Source organism: Megachile rotundata, chromosome 16, assembly GCF_050947335.1.
Source record: "Megachile rotundata isolate GNS110a chromosome 16, iyMegRotu1, whole genome shotgun sequence".
NCBI lineage: Eukaryota > Metazoa > Arthropoda > Insecta > Hymenoptera > Megachilidae > Megachile > Megachile rotundata.
The window spans coordinates 8,662,374-8,681,081 of NC_134998.1; the positions used below are offsets into that span (position 1 = coordinate 8,662,374).

Below are 18,708 nucleotides of genomic sequence, written 5' to 3' on the forward strand. Positions count from 1 at the left end.
TCCATTATAAAAATCTATATATCATCATAAAACTCCTAATTTAATAAAATTTTATCACAAAAATAAAAATTATTTATGACACATTATATAACACACGAATTCAACAAACCAGTCACCAAAAATCTACAAGTAGTACAATTGTCCCTAAACGAGGTTATCTACCGCTATCACCCATGATTTATAACAGGATTACCTTTAATCAATTTTATGTACATAGCTTTCGAGCCCTCGAATTACGATAACAATCGATCGATAACAGTTTCCGTGATTATAATGACCGGATTACGTTAGATACGTGCATACGCTTTTACGGTGCTATTATGAATGCACCTTCAAAGTGCATAGTTCACGCGCGGAACACTAGATGGCAGGGCTTTCTCGCAAGTCGATACATCCTCCAACGTGATATAACCATGACAGCATGCGGTAATCTGCGTCCTTGTCTTGGGGAGCAAAGTATTCGATGATCGTCTAGTGAGGGTACTGTTGCTGAAGCCCATTATTTAACAAGCCCGCATCCACAATTGTTTGTGAGATGCAATTTTTGAACAGCCTCTTTACTTCATAAGAGGCTCTATAAAGGAGTAGGACTACCGAGATTCAACAGTTTCATTTTTTGGAGTAGGCAGGTTTGGTGTTTTATTAGAAGTTGTTGTTTTTGTTTATTTATTTTGATTAGTAGAAACTTTTGGGAATTGTAGCATTGTTGTTCTGTTAAATTTTTGTTTGTTTGGGGATTTAGGAATTTAGGGATTTTAGAATTTGGGAATTTATGGGTTAGGGATTTAGGGATTTGGGAATTTATGAGTTAGGGGTTTAGGGATTTTAGAATTTGGGAATTTACAAGTTAGGGATTTTGGGATTTGGGAATTTATGGGTTAGGGATTTGGGAATTTATGAGTTAGGGGTTCAGGAATTTAGAGATTTTAGAATTTTAGAATTTGGAAATTTAAAAGTAGGGATTTAGGAATTTGCGAATTTATTAGTTAGGGATTTGGGAATTTATGGGTTAGGGATTTGGGAATTTATGAGTTAGGGGTTCAGGAATTTAGAAAATTTGGAAATTTATTAGTTAGGGATTTTAGAATTTGGGGATTTACAAGATAGGGATTTGGGAATTTATGAGTTAGGGGTTTAGGAATTTAGGGATTTTAGAATTTGGGAATTTACAAGTTAGGGATTTTGGGATTTGGGAATTTATGGGTTAGGGATTTAGGGATTTGGGAATTTATGAGTTAGGGGTTCAGGAATTTAGAGAATTTGGGAATTTATGAGTTAGGAATTTTAGAATTTGGGAATTTACAAGTTAGGGATTTAGGGATTTGTGAATTTATGAGTTAGGGGTTTAGGAATTTAAGGATTTTAGAATTTGGGAATTTACAAATTAGGGACTTTGGGATTTGGGAATTTGTGGGTTAAGGATTTGGGAATTTATGAATTAGGGGTTCAGGAATTTAGAGATTTTAGAATTTTAGAATTTGGGAATTTACAAATATGGATTTAGGAATTTAGGAATTTATTAGTTAAGGATTTGGGAATTTATGAGTTAGGGGTTCAGGAATTTAGGGATTTTAGAATTTGGGAATTTACAAGTTAGGGATTTACAAGTTATAGATTTAGGAATCTGACACCAAAGTTAGAAAGTAACAAAAATATCTAGTCATATTTACAAGACACCCTGTAGACACGAATTGCCTCCAACAAACCCAGTTTAATTCAACTCAAACATAAATAAAAAGCGAACAAGGGTCCGGTTTAGTGGCCGACATTTTCCGTTTACCTGTCTATTTCAATGGTGATATTGCACAATGCTCTTGTGCAACAGATACACTGCACATACAATGGCGCATACGTGGCACTGTAGACACCTAGTGAAAAAGAAAGATGTCACGCTGAAACAAATGCCTATACATCATGAAAGGAGCAGATATATGTACTTTGAATGCGTGGTACGTTTTTTCGAAACGATAATTTCGCATGTGTGTTACGTGGTCCATTGGTCGAGACGCGGTAATAGAACTGGCGGTGCTATAAATAAGCGAGACAGCATGGATCTCTTAGTATCGGTTTCATTTTGATGGAGTACGATTGTAGACTGAATGAAACTGTATACTGTGTACACTAAGCGGAACCATTGTACGGTTTCTTTGTAAAGGTAATTTACTTGTGTTTTTAAGAAATTGTCGACGTTGACTGTTCTCGATGTTTCTGATAGGTGCATGTTGGGAAGGTTTAAGTTATTTTATGAAATTGCGAATTTTTTTAAGCGATGATGATGATTAGTGTTATGAGCATCGACTGCCATGGTCATTAGCCCATTTTTTTTAAGTGGACAAGATTTTTGGTTTACTCTAATTTTTCAAGGTTCTACATTTTTTTCTTACAGTTTCAAATTCGTATTTTTCAAAATTACGAAGCTTAAAAATGTTTAAATATTCGTGTGGCAGAATTTGTAAATTCGTAAATCTTCGAATTTTTGAATTAGTAAATTTCTAAATACTGAACTCGTAAATCTTCAGATTCTCAAATTGCTAAATTCCTAAGTTTGTAATCTCTGGTCCACCAATTCCTAAATTTCTAATTCATAAATTCCCAAATCCCTATCCAAAATCCTATCCCTTTAAATCCCTAAACCACCAAATTCCTATATCCCTAAATTCCTGAACCCCCAAAATCCTATCCTTTAAATCCCTAAACCCCCGAATTCCTATATCCTTAAATCCCTGAACCCCCAAAATCCTATCCCTTTAAATCCCTAAACCCCCGAATTCCTATATCCCTAAATCCCTAAACCCCCAAATTCCTATCCCTTTAAATCCCTAAACTCCCAAATTCCTATCCCTTTAAATCCCTAAACCCCCAAATTCCTATATCCCTAAATCCCTAAATCCCCAAAGTCCTATATCCCCAAATCTCTACACCCCCAAAATCCTATCCATTTAAATCCCTAAACCCCCGAATTCCTATATCCCTAAATCCCTAAACCCCCAAATTCCTATCCCTTTAAATCCCTAAACTCCCAAATTCCTATCCCTTTAAATCCCTAAACCCCCAAATTCCTATATCCCTAAATCCCTAAATCCCCAAAGTCCTATATCCCCAAATCTCTACACCCCCAAAATCCTATCCATTTAAATCCCTAAACCCCCGAATTCCTATATCCCTAAATCCCTACATCCCCCAAAATCCTATCCCTTTAAATCCCTAAACCCCCAAATTCTTATCCTTTTAAATCCCTAAACCCCCAAATTCCTATATCCTTAAATCCCTGAATCCCCAAAATCCTATCCCTTTAAATCCCTAAACCCCCAAATTCCTATCCCTTTAAATCTCTGATCCCCCAAAATCCTATCCCTTTAAATCCCTAAACCCCCGAATTCCTATATCCTTAAATCCCTACACCCCTAAATTCCTAAATCCCCAAAATCCTATCCCTTTAAATCCCTAAACCTCTAAATTCCTATATCCCCAAATCCCTGAACCCCCAAATTCCTATCCCTTTAAATCCCTAAACCCCCGAATTCCTATATCCCTAAATTCCTAAATCTCCAACGCATCCAAAGTAAACAAAATGGCTTCCGTCTCTTAAAATTGGCGCGAATTCCACACAGAGCATTGGCGGACAACCTACGTGGACTTAGCAGAGCTCGAAATGCTTAAGTAGAACCTTGGATGGCAATCAACGGCTGAGTGATTCTAATAATCGTGACCATCTGTCCGTCTACCACATGTAACATGTGTCACTGCACATTCCCGGATTCTTTTGTTACCGCACCAATAAAATCTAGTTTGTAACACTCCGTAATACCTTAACTCATTACCAATGCTAATTTATTATTCTACTTACAACTTAATGAATTATTTATGAAGTAATATTTTACTGGAAAAGAAAAATGTCTTTTTCCAAATCGATATTTGCATTTCGTTATTAAGGTATAGCCTTTTTATGGCGACACGATAGCGCAAAGGAGAGGATATATCGAGCGGAAGTTCATGAACGTTCACGGTCACGCAAGAAAGGAGAGAAAGAAGTATCAGGAAACATGGCGTGTCCCCTCTACCCCCGGCCATTGAACTTTTACTTTTAAATTAATGCTGCGGACACGCACACATGCGGCTGCTTGTCGCGGGGAAAAATCAATTCGAAGAAGTTGGCAGACGTGAAATTTAATGTCTACGGGCTCCATAATTGAGCTATTATCGAATAAAATCTAATGTGCACTGTTAAATACCGTATTAACGTGGTAATATGTACTGTGCGAGTTATTATAGTGTAATGCATATTGAACGAGATTGAGGAGGCTTAGGATTAATTTACTTGTGTTTTCTTTAGTTTTGCAACGATTTTCATTAATCTTTTTTAGTTTTTGTCAATAGTTGTTGATGTTGGTCGATTTTTGATGATCTTCGTCGGTTTCCGCCGATTTTCGTTGATGTTCGTTGCTCTCCGCCGATCTTCGTTGATGTTCGTCGGTTTCCGCCGATCTTCGTTAATTTCCGCCGGTTTCCGCCGATCTTCGTTGATGTCCATCGTTTTTCGTTAATCTCCGTCGATTTTCATACAATCTGCCTACATTTTTTTCATTTTCTTTAACTTTTTATTGATTTTCATTGCTCCTCGTCGATTTTTATCACTTATTTTTTATTTTTGCATGGAGTAACTCAAGTTGATGACAATAAATATAAATTTTAAAGAAATGTTAAGTAAAGAAATACCAAGTTTCGAGTCATAATGAGACTACGGAAATAGTTTTATTCCTCAATCCCTCGCAATGAAACCATGACGTCACTTTAGAGACATTTTATGACATGCACACCGAAACAGATAACTGCATCGCGTTATGTACAGGCTCCTTCAAAAATAATATCAACACAAAACTTGTACTGACAATTCCTCTATTTAAGCAATTTACTCTTATTTACTTTGCAAATATGCAAATATAGAATCTCTTCAAGAATTAAAATTGAGCAACAGATCTCTATTAAAGAATAAATCTGTGAATTGTCTTGTGATATCAAGTGACTCACTTCATTCATCAAGCCCAGCAATGCTTTTTGAGAGAGCCTGTATAGGACTCCTAAAACCCGAGTATGTAAACCAATCATCGTTGCTCCGGCCATTTTCCTTCGTATCTGGTTCCTGAGTTATTGCTTGCTTGCTTTGTTTGGCCGGAAAGGAATCAAACTCTGGCGGACTCGGTTTTAAGGGACATAAATCCTGCGGTAAATTTATCACGTGCATGGATGTTTGAAAATACTAAACGAGTGTTAAGTTCTTGATTTATAATACATGCAGCACTCTATCGATGGAACTCGGTGTTTTTAACAACTCTAAAATTATAAATTCCGGACTGACGAGATCGAACAGGACAAATCGCAGACGTAAATGGCTATATCGTTAAAAAACATCCGTCATGTACGCGGTTGGCTTGTTTTGAAGACCTATCTTTCTGACGCCATTACTGAGAACACCGTAAACAGTCCCTCCCAAACGCGAACAAATTTTCACATTGACGACCCTGAAGCAAGGTTTCGACCAACATAAGGGTGCGGACTTAAATAAAATCGAACAAGGAGTCGAAAGGTGGAAGGTCCGAGCTTCGACTCGCTTCTGGTTTCAACGAATCCGACGAATATTAGCGAACGTAGCATTGGATTGTCTATACCCTTCCTATTTTAATAGCCGCTGTGGAAACCGGGAGTCGGGCTCGATAAAGTCTCGCGGCGCTTTTGACAGCCCGATCGAGGAACTTTCCCGCCAAGCTGCCGAAACCGAAGATGGCGGTGTCCGATATGGCGGATCAACTCCCATAACTTCGCCACGGTAATTCGTGTCGTGTGCAGTTGATCACGAGATCGAACCAATTTTTTCTCTTCTCGACGCGATCGCTTGTTAGATATTCGTGAAGTCCGATACTCGACCCGATCGAATAATTGTCCTCGTTATTTTGATTAATGGGTAAATGTTTCTATTACCACGCCCCGGTAATAACGGCAGAGCGAGATTATAGTCTAAATTTAATTTGAGCGAGATACGCAACGCGTTCTTATTGATACGATCTTTCAGAGGGTCACTGTTAACGATCTTATAGTTTCTGATGCAGTTGCTCAACGTTTTGTCAGCTATCACGTTGTCGTCACCATTTTAGGTCACTCGACGTTAAATAACTGAGACGCAGATTGAATCGTAGTGAGTAACAAAAACTACAATAATCAAGCTGTCACGACAGTAATTAGTTGCCGCATAAACACGTTTCGTCCATAAACAAACAGCATCGGTGTGAAAACGATGGAACGATAGTATTGTAATCAGTCGCCCTATTTTTTCCGGGCCGATGTAATTTTAATCTCGGGGGAATCTAACAGTGGCTCGTAACGCGAAAGAAAATATATACGTCTTATGCAGCGTCCGAGTTTTACCTCCAAAAAATATTTTCACGAGGTATATTTAGATTTGCCCCCATTGTGTGAGACTACATTAATCCGACGCGCTCATGCGAAACACGTGAAACACCGGCGTGCCATAAACTTGGAAACAACGTCTGTTTCTCCGTCTCTCTTTATGGGGTAGCGGAAATTTAAAAAAAGGAGATCGGTGATTCTTTGCAGACAGTCTGCGATTCCAGACGCGAATGTTAGGTCATTGCGGGAAACTTTTCTCCGTTTGGGGTATTGCGAAATGGCTCGCAATGTTAAATGAGGGAACTTTTTGTTTGATGTTGGTCTTTTTATAATTGTCAAAAATGTAGTATAGAAATGTAGTATATATGAAAATGAAGGAAGATACGAAAATGTAATTTTTTAATTGTTGAAGGTGGCAGGGTGAGCATAGGTTCTAAATGAAGTTGATCTAATTCAGGGTTTGTGGATGTCAAGATTGTTAAGATTTTGTGTTTTTAAAATTATGGATCATCAAGTTTATAGATTTCAAGGTTCTGAATTTTGGAAATCTGAAGGTTTTTAAATTTTTATGTTCACAAATGTTTATATAGCCAAATTAATACATTTCTAAATTTTTATATCCCTAAATCCCTAAACCCTAACTTATGAGTTCCAAAATCTGTAAAATCCAACTCATAAGTTTCCAACTCTCTAATTTCCCGATCTCCTAATTCCCCAACTCTCTAATTTCTCATTTCCCTAATTTCCTATATCTCTAATTTCCCATCTCTCTAATTTCCCATTTCACTAATTTTCCATTTCCCTAGTTTCCCATCTCCCTAAATTTCGCATCTCTCTAATTTCCCAACTCTCTAATTTCCCATCTCCCTAATTTCCCAACTCTCTAATTTCCCATCTCTCTAATTTCCCATCTCCCTAGTTTCCCATCTCCCAAATTTCCCATCTCCCAAATTTCCCATCTCCCCAATTCCCATCTCCCTAGTTTCCCATTTCCCTAGTTTCCCATCTCCCCAATTTCCCATCTCCCCAATTTCCATCTCCCTAATTTCCCATCTCCGAAATTTCCCATCTCCCTAATTTCCCATCTCTCTAATTTCCCATTTCTCTATTTTCCCATCTCCCAAATTTCCCATCTCTCTAATTTCCGATCTCCCCAATTCCCATCTCCCTAATTTCCCATCTCCCAAATTTCCCATCTCCCTAATTTCCCATCTCTCTAATTTCCCATCTCCCAAATTTCCCATCTCCCTAATTTCCCACCTCCCCAATTCCCATCTCCCAAATTTCCCATCTCTCTCTAATTTCCCATCCCCCTAATTCCCATCTCTCTAATTTCCCAACTCTCTCATTTCCCATCTCCCTAATTTCCCAACATTCTAATTTCCCATCTACCTAATTTCCCACCTCCCTAATTTCCCATCTCTCTAATTTCCCATCTACCTAATTTCCCACCTCCCTAATTTCCCAACTCATAAGTCCCCAAATCCCCAAAAACTCCAGCTCTTAAGTCCCCAAATCCCAAATTTGCAAATATATAAGTCCCCAAATCCCCAAATTGACAAATCCTCCATAAAAATTTGCAAGGTTCCAGAAGTTCTATAAGCGACACTGTTACCAGTGTCCCCGAGGTGAATTATTCTAAATAGTCGTTAACTATTTGCAGCGAAGTCGGTTCAGGACAATCACTGTTCGATAGTCTACTTTCAGTTACGATCGAAATGTCGAACGGTGAAACTTGGCGAGAGGACGAAGGATATACAGTATGGTCCAATTATATTGTTGTGGATATACGTTCACCGCCATTTCTGTCGATTCGCTGGTGGACACATTAATGACAAATTAACCTACATGCATTTGAATTTGTCTGAGAAAGGAAATGAAATGATTCAACTCGTTGACGAAAACATCAACGTTGTGCGTAATCGTTTTAATTATGTAATAACTAGTGCTGTTGTTAGACGAGGATCAGAATGATTTTATTTAGAGACCATCGTCAAATACAAACTAGACTCCTTCAAAATATCCCTAGGTCTCACAAAATGTGAACTAACCTATAAAAATATGAACAAGAAATGCAAAATAACCTAAAAAATGTGAAGCACTCTCCCACAAATGTGATGTAACCCACTGAAATGTGAACTAACCTATAAAAATGTGAAGAATCCATCAAGAAATGCGAACTAACCTACAAAAATGTAAATTAACTTAAAAACAAATCCATATAAAATGTCCCTCAAAGACTTCAAGCTAATCTTAAAGAAATGTGAAACGATTCATAAAAATGTATCCCAAATTATGAACTGTATCAAAATTATGTCACAATAAAACTTGAATACTTCAATCAAAATCGTGTGAAACATTCTTGCATGAAAGAGTAGTGAACAAAGTGACGGTAAATAAAAGGCCACCCTGTACGTTTGGAAATCGTGTCTCGCGTGTTGCCCTCAAAGTCGGTTCGATGACGCATTGCACTTTACACGAATGGTTCGGAGTTAAAGGCTAATAGAAGGAGGAATGAGAAATTTACGGCAGTTTCGGCGAATTATGTTTGAGCAGGAAATTGCGTCCACAAATCTCCATCGAGAATGCATCATTATTCATTACGTAAGTGTGCAATTACTGTTGATCACGATTAGAAGGTTTTCTTTCCTTAAGGACATGTTAGCAGAATCTGAGGATAACTAGAAAGCTATTAAGGAAACTGTGAGGGTCTTAAAAGCGGTGAGGAGAAATCTTAGAAGTGAACTTAGAATTTAGGGAAGATATTGGGGAGATATTGGCAAAATTATTTTGGAGAATCTAGGGAGTTTTTGGGGAGACTGGGGGTGGAAATGTTAGAGCACAATATGGGTGAAACTTAAGGAAACTTTAGGGAAATTTTAGGGAAAAGCTTAGGGGGACTTTTGGGGATCTTTGAAAAAATCTTAGGGAAGGTTTAAGGGAGTCCTAGGGAAATTCTAGTATACTTCAGGAGATCCTAGAGAAATTCTTGAGAAACCCTAGGGAAGGTTTAAGGGAGTCCTAGAGAAATTCTAGTATACTTCAGAAGATGCTAGAGAAATCCGTCAGAAACCCTAGATTCAAATCCCTAAACCCTAACTCATAAGTCCCAAAATCCTTAAAATCCAACTCGTAAGTTCCCAACTCTCTAATTTCCCGATCTCCTAATTCTCCAACTCTCTAATTTCCCATTTCTTTAATTCCCCATCTCCCTAATTTCCCATCTCTCTAATTTCCCATTTCACTAATTCCCCATTTCCCTAATTTCCCATTTCTCTAATTTCCCATCACCTTAATTTCCCATCTCCACAATTTTCTATCTCTCTAAATTCCCACGTCTCTAATTTCCCAACACTCTAATTTCCCAATTCCCTAATTTCCCATCACCCTAATTTCCCATCTCCACAATTTCCTATCTCTAATTTTCCATCTCCCAAATTTCCCATCTCCCTAATTTCCCATCTCTCTAATTTCCCATTTCCCTAATTTCCTATCTCTAATTTCCAATCTCCCAAATTTCCCATCTCCCTAATTTCCCATCTCTCTAATTTCCCATTTCCCTAATTTCCTATCTCTAATTTCCAATCTCCCAAATTTCCCATCTCCCTAATTTCCCATCTCTCTAATTTCCCATTTCCCTAATTTCCTATCTCTAATTTCCAATCTCCCAAATTTCCCATCTCCCTAATTTCCCATCTCTCTAATTTCTCATTTCCCTAATTTCCCATCTCCCTAATTTCCCATCACCCTAATTTTCCATCTCCCAAATTTCCCATCTCCCTAATTTCCCATCTCCCTAATTTCCCATCTCCCTAATTTCCCAATTCCCTAATTTCCCATCACCTTAATTTCCCATCTCCACAATTTTCTATCTCTCTAAATTCCCACGTCTCTAATTTCCCAACACTCTAATTTCCCATCTACTTAATTTCCCACCTCCCTAATTTCCCATCACCCTAATTTCCCATCTCTCTAATTTCCCATCTCCACAGTTTCCTATCTCTCTAATTTTCCATCTCCCTAATTTCCCAACACTCTAATTTCCTACCTCCCTAATTTCCTAATTTTGATTTCTAGAGAAGGCTTAAGGTCATCCTAGGAAGATTCTAGTATACTTCAGAAAATCCTAGAAAAATCCTTCAGAAACCCTAGAATAGCTTAAAGAAACCTTAAGATCTCTAAAAAAAGTCGTAAAACCTAAAAATCCTAGGGAAATTCTAGAACTTAAAATAATCCTACAGAAATCATTCAAAAGAAATTCTAGGGAATACCTTAATCCTGCAGAAATCATAAAATAATCAAAAGAATATAAAGTTAGTCGAAATACTCTTACGGAGATCTTAAAAAGAACCTAACCTTATAGGTTTTCTTAACAAAAAAATGTTTCCCAGAAATGTACGTGCATATATGTACTTCGCACTCGCCGTCTGTCTGCGAATGCACTGGATCCACAAAGATCGCCGCGTTTGTTTGGCAACAAAAATTGGCAGGCGTTTAGATCAGCGACGCTGAAGTAATAAGACGCTCATGAATGTCATCGGCAGCGTCTAGAAGAGGCGTGTCGGGGCTTTTTGGCAAACAGGGACAGACGCCGAAGACAGCAGACTACAAACATCCGATTGCAAGATATTTGCAAATGCACTTGTGGAAACTTTTAATCATTTATATTATTATACGCTTATGTAGTTTTGTTTGGATTGAGAGACAAGTACGAATTGCATCGGACTGTTGTTATTAATATTTTGATATAATAAATTGTTATGGAGTATGTAATAAACATATGAAGTATAAAAATGAATAGTTTCAATTTGACTGTGTAACTTTTTGTATAAAATCATGTTATAGTACAATAAATAAAATTGCACAAATAATATGTGTAATAAACATTCAAAATATGAAGACAGACAGATTCAACTCAACTGCATAAAATTTTGTATAAAATCATGTGATGATACAATAAATAAAATTACACATATAATATGTATAATAAACATTCAAAATATGAAGGCAGACAAATTCAACTCAACTGCATAAAATTTTGTATAAAATCATGTGATGATACAATAAACAAAATTACACATATAATATGTGTAATAAACATTCAAAATATGAAGACAGACAAACTCAACTCAACTGCATAAAATTTTGTATAAAATCATGTGATAGTACAATAAATAAAATTACACATATAATATGTATAATAAACATTCAAAATATGAAGACAGACAAATTCAACTCAACTGCATAAAATTTTATATAAAATCATGTGATGATACAATAAATAAAATTGCACATATAACATGTGTAATAAACATTCAAAATATAAAAATATACAAATTCAATTCAACTGTATAAAATGATATGGTAGACGATTATACTAAAATACAGCATATATTGCAGCTAACCGAACCTAACCTAACCATACTTATTTAGTAGCTAATAGTAAATAATAAAAATCTTTTCCATATAACGAAAACCAATAAAAGACAGCGAATCTCTTTCGATCGATTTCTTCCCTCAAAAACTCCCTACATCCAGATCTGCGAAATCCGCCATTGGTATTTCGGTAAACTAACCTAACCTAACCATATTTATTTAGTATGTGATATTAAGTAATAGAAATCTTTCCTGTATAATCAAAACCAATAAAAGACAGTGAATCTCTTTCGATCGATTTCTTCCTTAAAAAACTCCCTGCATCCAGATCTGCGAAATCCGCCATTGATATTTCGGTAAACGGCACAAAATGACCGTTTCCTCCTTTCTAATTTCGTGCTGTCACCATGAACGACACATCCTAGCCAGAAAGAGCTGGATATAAATAAAGCGGGTGGTATCGATTTTGTATGGGCGTGTGAGGGAATAAAACCGAAGGGTGGAAGAATTGCAATCGATATCATTATCGAGTCAACCACCTAACTGGCTGCTTTTATCTGCTAATAATCGAGCGCAACTTTCACGCGGATTCCGCGAGTTAATACACAGTATTACAGGAAACTGGTAATATCGCTTCATATACTGCAATTACTGGAACTAGTATGTTCTCAAGTCAATGCGGTACATTTATCGCGTGCATGTTTGCAAATACGAGTGTTAAGTTCTTGATTTATAATACATGCAGCAGTCTATAAATGGAACTCGGTGTTTTTAACAACTCTAAAATTATAAATTCCGGACTGACGAGATCGAACAGGACAAATCGCAGACGTAAATGGTTATATCGTTAAAAAACATCCGTCATGTACGCAGTTGGCTTGTTTTGAAGACCAATCTTTCTGACGCCATTACTGAGAACACCGTAAACAGTCCCTCCCAAACGCGAACAAATTTTCACATTGACGACCCTGAAGCAAGGTTTCGACCAACATAAGGGTGCGGACTTAAATAAAATCGAACAAGGAGTCGAAAGGTGGAAGGTCCGAGCTTCGACTCGCTTCTGGTTTCAACGAATCCGACGAATATTAGCGAACGTAGCATTGGATTGTCTGTACCCTTCCTATTTTAATAGCCGCTGTGGAAACCGGGAGTCGGGCTCGATAAAGTCTCGCGGCGCTTTTGACAGCCCGATCGAGGAACTTTCCCGCCAAGCTGCCGAAACCGAAGATGGCGGTGTCCGATATGGCGGATCAACTCCCATAACTTCGCCACGGTAACTCGTGTCGTGTGCAGTTGATCACGAGATCGAACCAATTTTTTCTCTTCTCGACGCGATCGTTTGTTAGATATTCGTGAAGTCCGATACTCGACCCGATCGAATAATTGTCCTCGTTATTTTGATTAATGGGTAAATGTTTCTATTACCACGCCCCGGTAATAGCGGCAGAGCGAGATTATAGTCTAAATTTAATTTGAGCGAGATACGCAACGCATTCTTATTGATACGATCTTTCAGAGGGTCAGGAATGTTAACGATCTCTTAGCGCGCTTATTCAACGTTGCTCAGCATTGGAAAATGTGGTCACGACATGACGCAGTGGCGCGCTCGAATTCTTGATAACAATGTATTCAAATTATCTTCGCTATTCATAGATTCTCGCATCCTCGATATTTTGAGCCGGGGTGCGAGTTGGCGAGGATTTTGGGATTTGGGAATTTGGAGGATGGGATTTGGGGATTTGGGAATTTGGGAATTTGGGAATTTGGGGATTTGGGGATTTGGGGATTTGGGGATTTGGGGATTTGGGAATTTAGGGATTTGGGGATTTGGGGATTTGGGGATTTGGGGATGTGAGAATTTGGGGATTTGGGGATATAGGGATGTGAGAATTTGGGGACGTGAGAATTTGGGGACGTGAGAATTTGGGGACGTGAGGATTTGGGGACGTGAGGATTTGGGGACGTGAGGATTTTGGGACGTGAGAATTTGGGGACGTGAGAATTTGGGGACGTGAGGATTTGGGGACGTGAGGATTTGGAAATGTGAGGATTTGGGGACGTGAGAATTTGGGGACGTGAGGATTTGGGGACGTGAGGATTTGGGGACGTGAGGATTTTGGGACGTGAGAATTTGGGGACGTGAGAATTTGGGGACGTGAGGATTTGGGGACGTGAGGATTTGGAAATGTGAGGATTTGGGGACGTGAGAATTTGGGGACGTGAGAATTTGGGGACGTGAGGATTTGGGGACGTGAGGATTTGGGGACGTGAGGATTTTGGGACGTGAGAATTTGGGGACGTGAGAATTTGGGGACGTGAGGATTTGGGGACGTGAGGATTTGGAAATGTGAGGATTTGGGGACGTGAGAATTTGGGGACGTGAGGATTTGGGGACGTGAGGATTTTGGGACGTGAGAATTTGGGGACGTGAGAATTTGGGGACGTGAGGATTTGGGGACGTGAGGATTTGGAAATGTGAAGATTTGGGGACGTGAGAATTTGGGGACGTGAGGATTTGGGGACGTAAGGATTTGGGGACGTGAGTATTTGGGGACGTGAGTATTTGGGAACGTGAGGATTTGGGGACGTGAGGATTTGGGGACGTGAGAATTTGGGGACGTGAGGATTTGGGGACGTGAGGATTTGGGGACGTGAGGATTTGGGGACGTGAGAATTTGGGGACGTGAGGATTTGGGGACGTGAGGATTTGGAGATGTGAGGATATAGGGATGTGAGGATTTGGAAATGTGAGGATTTGGGGACGTGAGAATTTGGGGACGTGAGGATTTGGGGATGTGAGGATTTGGGGATGTGAGGATTTGGGGATGTAAGGATTTAGGAATGTGAGGATTTGGGTTCGTGAGGATTTGGGAATGTGAGGATGTAGTGTTGTGAGGATTTGAGGATATGGGAATTGGAAGTCATAGAAATTTGATAACATGGAAATTTGTTCACATAGCAATTAAGATACATAGACCTTGAATATTTAGGATTTCAAGTATACAGAAATTTGCAAGTATAAGAATTCCAAGACACAAGACTCTGTAGTATAAACATTTATGATACAAAAATATAATGCCTCAAAACCTAACTAACAGACAAAATGTTCATAAACAATAAAATCCAACTATATCAAAATTCAAAATTATCCAAATTCCTCATACTATATCCTCCTCCTACATAAGAAATAATATAAAGTATCCCATATCCAACCCTCTACCACCCCAACTCTAAAATCAACCTAACCCACCAAACCTAACTCAAAAGACTCCCTACCCCACTACGCCAATGCTATCGTTAAAATCTAACGGTAAGGTCTGCCAAAACCGCGCGTCGAAGTATTCCGTGTCTCTAATATACACAGAAGAACGCTTTCTTCGGGGGCAACAGATATATGTATAAACCCAATTCGTTTGGTACGTCTATTCTTGCGTTCATAAGGTTATTTACACTCGGTGTCTGACACCATTTTGGTAGCAGGGCACAGAGTAGCCTCGCCAAATGGAGCTACTTGTTCTCGCGTGGAACGCGCGAAGGAAGAATAATAACGGCTCGACAACAGTATCGTTTGTACGCGGTTCACCTTGACCGAAAGCTAATCAACGTGTCACCATCGTACTGAACGCGCGTGTACTTCAAATCGCTCGGTTTCGATTCGTCCAGAAAGAGGAGGAAAAAAATCCGCTGAGGAAAGAAGCGAGACGAGACTGCGTTCGCTTTCATCGGGCTGACGCATGATCGATGCAATTTTATTTTCATTAATTTATTTATCGCTAACAGGTGGCATGCTGACCTCGTTATCAAGTATACAAGAATGGTTTAAAAATAATTAGTTTTTTATTAACCTGGGTATTGATTATCGGTGGTCCATGTTTAGGTCTAGCTGTCAGTTTATAGGCTCTGTAATTACGTTTTTGTTGTCTCTGGTAGGTTTGGTGGTTTGAAGGAGGTTTTAGGTGAAGATTTTGTGATGGGGAGTTTTATGGAGATGCGAGATAACGTTTGGGGAAATAGGATTTTGTTAAACAGATGATATAAAGTTTGGTTAGTTAGGATTTTGTCAGACAGATGATATAAAGTTTGGTTAATTAGGATTTTGTCAGACAGATGATATAAAGTTTGGTTAGTTAGGATTTTGTCAGACAGATGATATAAAGTTTGGTTAGTTAGGATTTTGTCAAACAGATGATATAAAGTTTGGTTAGTTAGGATTTTGTCAGACAGATGATATAAAGTTTGGTTAATTAGGATTTTGTCAGACAGATGATATAAAGTTTGGTTAAGTAGGATTTTGTCAAACAGATGATATAAAGTTTGCTCAATTAGGATTTTGTCAGACAGATAATATAAAGTTTGCTCAATTAGGATTTTGTCAAACAGATGATATAAAGTTTGGTCAGTTAGGATTTTGTTAAACAGATGATATAAAGTTTGCTCAATTAGGATTTTGTCAAACAGATGATATAAAGTTTGCTCAATTAGGATTTAGCCAAACAGACATTTGATGATTTGAAGTTTGGTGGACTAGTAATGTGGTCATTTATGAATTTGATGGTCTGAGACTGGATCACCTAGGATTTAGACAAACAGACATTACATGACCTGAAGTTTGGTGGACCAGTAATGTGGTCATTTATGAATTTGATGGTCTGAGACTTGGTTAACTAGGATTTAGACAAGCAGACATTACATGACCTGAAGTTTGATGAACTAGTAATGTGATCATTTATGAACTTAATGGTCTGAGACTTGGTTAACTAGGATTTAGACAAGCAGACATTACATGACCTGAAGTTTGGTGAACCAATAATGTGGTCATTTATGAACTTAATGGTCTGAGACTTGGTTAACTAGGATTTAGACAAACAGACACTACATGACCTGAAGTTTGATGAACTAGTAATGTGATCATTTATGAATTTGATGGTCTGAGACTTGGTCAACTAGGATTTAGACAACAGACACTTTATAGCCTAACATTTGCTGAACTAGGTATGTGTTTAAACAAAAATTTGCTAATCTAAGAATCTGATGATCTGAATCTTAGTGAGCCAGTAATTTGTTTAGGAAGGTATCTAACGATTTAGGGACTTAGCTACCCTAGATTAGCTAATATTTGATGAACTAGATATAATCTAACTTGGTGATCACCTGATAGTCTATCATTAGAGTCCTCAAGTATTAACCCCAGAGATCTACAAATAAGATCTAATGACTTGATGTAAGCACTGATACTCCACCATTTGAATCCTCGAAGCTTTAGAGATTTAGAGTCCCTGAATTTGTGAATGTATCAATGTTCAGTGTCCAAAGACTTTGCTCCGAAGCTGAGCCAGCTGACCCGTCAGACGGTCATTTTATTATCTGCAATATACGTGTTCGTTCACCGCGAAAACGCACGCGACGAAGATAACGGTAAAACGGATTCGTTGCACGTTTCTCGAGTTTCGAAAACCGCGAAACAGCGGCTATTGCCGCGCGATATCACGTTGCAGCGAAAGAAACACAGTTAAACCCGTACTACGTAACGCATAATGCGGTGAATAAGTCGAACGATAAGATACGTTGGTCCGCTGTTTTTCCGACTTAATGCGTATCGTCGAATTTTCGGACACCGTGAGTTTGTTGTAACAGATTCCACGTAGATCGTTTATCGGATAGCTTACCGATCTCGCTGGATTAGTCGGCCAACGACGACACGCGTGACGCATCCATCTCCCCGTTGAAATTATGCTAAACTTTCACCGTGAACTTGCGAACGATAACGATGACTAGTAATTAAGCTAACTAGCTGGGAAACGATACCGACCGCTCGAAAGACCGCAAAGAACTGAGTAGTGGCTGCGGCCCCACCACGCGGTACACCGTCGTCGAGGATGCCAACAAATGTAAACATCGCTACAGCTGATCGTCGTGACATATATACGTATATGTTCGTACAGGGTGTCTCTAAAACAGTGCTAAGAAATCTAGCAACTTTATTCATAAAATGTGGAGAAAGAACTCATCACTATGATACTCTATCTATTATTATTACTATAGCCATTTCAAGTCTTAGAGATCCTAAGGAACCTGGGATGTGAGGTGACTTAAGTGACCTACATAACTTATGAACTCTAGGAAACCTAGGAAGCTGGGTAACTTATGGAGACACAAGTTGCCATATGTTGGACTCTAGATACTTAGGTGGAAGTTAGAGACTTATGCTAAGGATCTAATAATAGGATAAAAATCTAAGGATCTGGGGATGTAAGAACATAGGAACATGTGGTCTAAGTACATATCAGAGCCTAGGATCAACTGAGCAGCTAGGAAGCTATAATAACGTCTGAGGACCTAGGGACATATGAAGACTTAGGAAGGTGTGAAAATCTAGGACCTAGAAACTGAGGAAGCTAGGAGTTTATGCTTAGAAACTTGTAGACTTAAGGACTATGGACCCAGAGTCTTTAGAACCTAAGAATTTACATTCAGAAACTTGTAGATCTAGGGACTATGGACCTAAAGACTTCAGAACCTAGGGATACCTATAAACTTAAGGTCCTATAGTCCTCAGTATCTAAAGTTCTTAGAAACCTATAGATATAAGGATCTAGAGTCCTCAGAACCTAGGAGTCTGTGCTCAGAAACTTGTAGACTTAAGGACTATGGACTCAGAGTCTTCAGAACCTAAGAGTCTACATTCAGAAACTTGTAGACCTAGGGACTATGGACCTAGAGTCTTCAGAACCTAGGGATACCTATAAACTTAAGGTCCTATAGTCCTCAGTATCTAAAGTTCTTAGAAACCTATAGATATAAGGATCTAGAGTCCTCAGAACCTAGGAGTCTGCGCTCAGAAACTTGTAGACCTAGGGACTATGCACCTAGAGTCTATAGAACCTAGAGATACCTATAAACTTAAGGATCTAGAGCCCTCAGTACCTAAAG

General features: G+C 38.5%; 1 protein-coding gene, 1 long non-coding RNA gene and 1 other non-coding gene across 7 annotated transcripts in view; 2 read left to right on the forward strand and 1 right to left on the reverse strand.

The window, feature by feature from the left end:
* The window catches only part of Vha100-2 (V-type ATPase subunit a family protein Vha100-2), a 43,271-nt gene extending 25,653 nt beyond the window's left edge, over positions 1-17,618 (reverse strand). For all 5 annotated transcript variants that reach the window (XR_013041081.1, XM_012292689.2, XM_076541535.1 and 2 more), the window contains exon 1: positions 17,445-17,618. The gene's annotated coding sequence lies outside the window, so the exon portion shown is untranslated. The remainder of the gene's footprint in view (positions 1-17,444) is intronic.
* LOC143266099 (U4atac minor spliceosomal RNA) lies at positions 433-552 on the forward strand. The gene has a single exon (XR_013041203.1). It is a non-coding gene; the product is annotated as a U4atac minor spliceosomal RNA (small nuclear RNA).
* LOC143266064 (uncharacterized) lies at positions 5,438-11,811 on the forward strand. The gene is made up of 3 exons (XR_013041082.1): positions 5,438-6,718; positions 6,815-9,006; positions 10,794-11,811. It is a non-coding gene; the product is annotated as an uncharacterized LOC143266064 (long non-coding RNA).
* Positions 17,619-18,708: the final 1,090 nt, after the last annotated feature.